We start from the raw sequence: 5460 nt of genomic DNA, 5'->3' as shown, positions 1-5460 counted from the left end.
AAAGCAAGAGACTTCACTGGGAAGGGGTGCCTGGGTAGACAGCAGCAGGTTAAGAGAACACAAGAGAACTGCTCTGCCACAAGGCTTGCAGTCTCAGGTTTTACGGTGATGGGGTTAGTTTCCAGGTTGCCTCTAGCCAATCTTTCTGACTCAGAGTTCTTCCTGGTGGCACGTGCATCATTCAGCAAAGATGGATTCCAGCAAGGAGAATTCTGGGAGGTTTGTAGGACATAGGAACTGGTGCCCCTCTCTTCTTTTGACCTTTCCAGAATTCTTCCTGTTGGTGGTAGCGTGCTAGTTCTGAGTTCCTTACCAGGACCTCCTGTTGTAAGATAACTTCTGTAAGAAGTTCCTGTCTTGCCTGGCCAGGGTGAGCCAGTCAGTGGTTTCCCTAACAGCACCTTATGCCAGTCAGAATGGTCATGGTTAAACAGTCTACAAATAACAAATGCTGGAGATGATGTGGAGAAAAGGGAACCCTCCTACACTGTTAGTGGGAATGGAAGTTGATGCAGCCATGGTGGAACACAGTATGGAGGTTCCTCAGAAAACTATAAATAGAATGACCATATGATCCAGTAATCCCACTTTGGGGCATACATCCAGGAAAGCTGTAATTCTAAAAGATACATGCACCCCTATGTTCATAGCAGCCCTAGTCACAAAGGCCAAGACATGAAGACAACCTAAATGTCCACTGACAGATGAATGAATGATGAAAATGTGGTACATGTATATCATATATATATATCACTCAGCCATATAAAAGAGCGAAATTGGGTCATTTGTAGAGACATGGATGGACCTAGGGCTTCCCTGATAGCTTGGTTGGTAAAGAATCCAACTGCAATGCAGGAGACCCCGGTTTAATTCCTGGGTCAGAAAGATCCACTGGAGAAGGGATAGGCTACCCACTCCAGTATTCTTGGGCTTCCCTCGTGGCTTAGCTGGTAAACGATCTGCCTGCAATGTGGGAGACCTGGGTTCCATCCCTGGGTTGGGAGGATCCCCTGGAGAAGGGAAAGGCTACCCACTCCAGTATTCTGGCCTGGAGAATTCCATGGACTGTATAGTCTATGGGGTTGCAAAGAGTCGGACATGACTGAGTGACTTTCACTTTCACAGATGGACCTAAAGACGGTCATACAGACTGAAGTAAGTCAGAAAGAGAAGAGCAGATATCATATACTAATGTATATATGTGGAATCTGAAAAAAATTCGTATAGACAATCTTATTCACAAAGCAGAAATAGAGACACAGACATAGAGAATAAATGTATGGATATGAAGGGGGAATTCTCCAAGCTACGCTTCAAAAATACCTGAACCATGAACTTCCAGATGTTCAAGCTGATTTTAGAAAAGACAGAGGAACCAGAGATCAAATTGCCAACATCTGCTAGATCATCAAAAAAGCAAGAGAGTTCCAGAAAAACATCTATTTCTGCTTTATTGACTATGCCAAAGCCTTTGACTGTGTGGATCACTATGGAAAATTCTTCAAGAGATGGCAATACCAGACTGCCTGACCTGCCTCTTGAGAAATCTGTATGCAGGTCAGGAAGCAACAGTTAGAACTGGACATGGAACAACAGACTGGTTCCAAATAGGAAAAGGAGTACATCAAGGCTGCACATTGTCACCCTGCTTATTTAACTTATATGCAGAGTACATCATGAGAAATGCTGGGCTGGAAGAAGCACAAGCTGGAATCAAGATTGCCGGGAGAAATATCAATAACCTCAGATATGCAGATGACACCACCCTTATGACAGAAAGCAAAGAAAAACTAAAGAGCCTCTTGATGAAAGTGAAAGAGAAGAGTGAAAAGGTTGGCTTAAAGCTCAAAATTCATAAAACTAAGATCGTGGCATCTGGTCCCATCACTTCATGGCAAATAGATGGAGAAACAGTAGCAGACTTTATTTTGGGGAGCTTCAAAATCACTGCAGATGGTGACTGCAGCCATGAAATTAAAAGATGCTTGCTCCTTGGAAGAAAAGTTATGACCAACCTAGACAGCATATTATAAAGCAGAGACATTACTGTGTCAACAAAGGTCCATCTAGTCAAGGCTATGGTTTTTCCAGTAGTCATGTATGGATGTGAGTGTTGGACTATAAAGAAAGCTGAGCACCAAAGAATTGATGCTTTTGAACTGTGGTGTTGGAAAAAACTCTTGAGAGTCCCTTGGACTGCAAGGAGATCTAACCAGTCCATCCTAAAGGAAATCAGTCCTGAATATTCATTGGAAGGACTGATGTTGAAGCTAAAACTCCAATACTTTGGCCACCTGATGCAAAGAGCTAACTCATTTGAAAAGCCCCTGATGCTGGGAAAGATTGAAGGTGGGAGGAGAAGGGGACAACAGAGGATGAGATGGTTGGATGGCATCACCAACTCAATGGACATGAGTTTGAATAAACTCTGGGAGTTGGTGATGGCCAGGGAGGCCTGGCGTGCTGCAGTCCATGGGGTCGCAAAGAGTTGGATACAACTGAGTGACTGAACTGAACCAAGGGGGAAAGGGGTGGTGGTGAAATGAATTGGGAGATTGGGATTGATAATATACACTATTGATACAATGTATAAAATAGATAACTAATGAGAACCTAGTGTATAGCACAGGGAATGCTCCGCAGTGACCTCAATGGGAAGGAAAATCACACAAGAGGAGATATATGTATGTGTGTGTATATGTACATTCATATATATGTATAGCTGATTCATACTGCCGTATGGTAGAAACTAACACCACGTTGTAAAACAACTATACTCCAATCAAATTTTTTTAAACATACAGAGCAGCACTATTTACAATAACCAAGTTATGGAAAAGACCTAAATGTCCACTGACAGATGGATGAAGAAAATATGGTAGATATACACAATGGAATATTTTGTACGGGTGACCCTCTTAACAGTGAGCTTCAGGTCACTACACAGTAACTGTCAGTTCAGCTACACCAAGGTTTCTGAAGACAACAGCTTCTCCACCAAAGCAGGTTGTAAATAAATTTTGACTTGCCCATACACATGAGTATTGTCTAAAACACGCTTTCTTTGTAGCAGCTAGACCCTGCCACCATTGTGCTTGCCTGAAAGTTCACAAATCAGTTGTAACCTGCAGCCTCCCTGTCGCTTCTCTGGCTGTCCTCTCCTGCTAACCTTTGTTTCCTGGCAGTAATTAAAACTTTCTGTCATTGCCATAGTTACTCATGGTTTGGCAAAATACTGGCCTCCACCACCACTGGGGCCAGGACTGTTGTCTCCAAAGTTTCCTTCTTTCATGGGTCCAAAATTTGAAGATCAGTTGTCATAATTGCCAAGATCACTGTAGCTTCCACCACCTCCAAAATTGCTTACATCATTACCAAACCCATGATAGCCATCCCCATTGCCACCATATCCACCACCACCAGAGCTCCCACCAAAGACACTTCGACCACTGAAGCTTCCTCCACAACCGAGGTTGTCATTTCCATCAAAACCACATCCATGACTGCCACCAAAGTTTCCAGAACCAGGTCGACCTCTTTGGCTGGATGAAGCACTAGCCATCTCTTGCTAAGACAGGGCTTTTTTACTTCACAGTTGTGGCCATTCACAGCGTGGTGTTTCTGAATGCCAATCTTGTCTATGGAGTCAGTGTCAACAAGGTTACAAAAGCCTCTCTTTTTGCCACTGCCTTGGTCAGCTGTGATTTCAATCACTTCAATTTTCCCGTACTATTTAAAATAATCTCTTATGTGATGTTCTTCAGTGTCTTCTTTAATCCCACCAACAAAACTCTTTCCCAGTTAAGTGGGCAGCAGGTCTTTGACAATCTTCTCTCGAGATGGCCTACTTTGGTTCCCAAAACTCTTTGATCCACCTTGTGTGGCCTTGCATTCAGGGCTGCATCCACCTCCTCCACAGCGGCCTACCTGACAAACTGGGAGCCTCTGGAGCCCTCGGGGTTCGGAGCCCTCATTCCCACGCAGTCTGTGAGCACTCCCTGTTGTTCAAAATGGCTCCTCAGACTCTCATCGGTTGTTTCAAAGCTCAGTCCTCTGATGAAGAGCCTCCACAGCTGTTCGGGCTCTTTGGGAGACTCAGATTTAGACATAACATCAGTGGAAGGGGGTAAACTTCAACGATGATTATTCTGCGGTATCCATGAGCAGAAAAGAAAAGCAATACATTTTTTTAAATATCAAGATTTCTGGGAATTGTCTGGTGGTCCAGCAGTGGTTAGGACTTGATGTTTTCACTGCTATGGACCAGGGTTCCATCCCTGGTGGGGAAACTAAGATCCATCAAGCCTTGTGGTAAAACTGAAAATAAATCAAGATTTCTACCTCATATTTAAAAAAATAGAGGGTCTTTCAGCACTGGATTTGAATTTCCTTAAGGTCTCTGAAACTGAATGAACATCTACTCTCCCTATACAGCATTCTCTTCAGACATGATCTCTACAGATTTTTTTTTCACATGTTTTACTTATGGAGAGGGTTGTACTTTTGGGCCCCTGTAATCATAAAAGCAAACATTAATTTAGTGCTTACTGAGTGCCCAACATTGTCCTCCTCAACACTTTACATGTATTAATTAATTTAATCCTCAGAACACCCCTGTGTATTAGGTTATTGTTGTCCCTTTTTCTGATAAGGAATCTGAAGCACAAAGCTAGTAAATGGTGTAGTCAGCAAATGTGGTGAAGTGAAAATTGCTTAGTTGTGTCTGACTCTTTGTGACCCCATTGGCTATACAGTCAATGGAATTCTCCAGGCCAGAATACTGGAGTGGGTAGCTTTTCCCTTCTCCAGGGGATCTTCCCATCCCAGGGATTGAACCCAGGTCTCCCGCATTGCAGGTAGATTCTTTACCAGATGAGCCACTAGCTATTGTGGTAAGAGGGTACTAAATGATAATGAAGAAAGAACTGATTGAGGGGAAAACAGACAGCTCTGCATATTGTTGGTGCCCTTTGTTTTGTACACAATTTGAAGGCTAACGCAAGTGCTTGATCTTTGAGACAGCAAGTTGTCGCACATATTTCAAGGTTTGTGGTGGTGTGCCAGGTATTTGGGGCTTTCCTGGTGGCTCAGTTGGTAAAGAATCTGCTTGCAATGCAGGAGACCAGGGTTGGATCCCTGGGTCAGGAAGATCCCCTGGAGAAGGAAATGGCAACCCATTCCAGTATTCTTACCTGGAGAATTCCCTTACAGAGGAGCATTTGAGTTAATGAAAATCTGAATGCTCCTGAAATGGGTTGTTATTGTGTGCCTCCCTGTGTGGATATGCAAACCAATTCTTAGCTGTTTAGCCCAGAGTGCTACAAGTATTGGGTTTTGTGTCTAATCCCAAGAGTGAAGTTGTGGTGGCATTGATGGGGGAAACATGTATTTTCACAATGGTAATCAGGAACTCTAGCTACTTCTTCAGGCTTTCAGGAATTTGAACCATTTCCCGGGATC

The 5460-nt window shown here is 43.4% G+C and overlaps 1 pseudogene; it reads right to left on the bottom strand.

The window, feature by feature from the left end:
• Positions 1-3097: 3097 nt before the first annotated feature.
• LOC109564645 (heterogeneous nuclear ribonucleoprotein A1-like) lies at positions 3098-4171 on the bottom strand (annotated as a pseudogene).
• Positions 4172-5460: the final 1289 nt, after the last annotated feature.

Source organism: Bos indicus, chromosome 1 (genome assembly GCF_029378745.1).
Source record: "Bos indicus isolate NIAB-ARS_2022 breed Sahiwal x Tharparkar chromosome 1, NIAB-ARS_B.indTharparkar_mat_pri_1.0, whole genome shotgun sequence".
Classification (NCBI taxonomy): Eukaryota; Metazoa; Chordata; class Mammalia; order Artiodactyla; family Bovidae; genus Bos; species Bos indicus.
The sequence above is the reverse complement of the archived record's forward strand: the minus strand, read 5'-3'. Positions and strand labels throughout refer to the sequence as shown.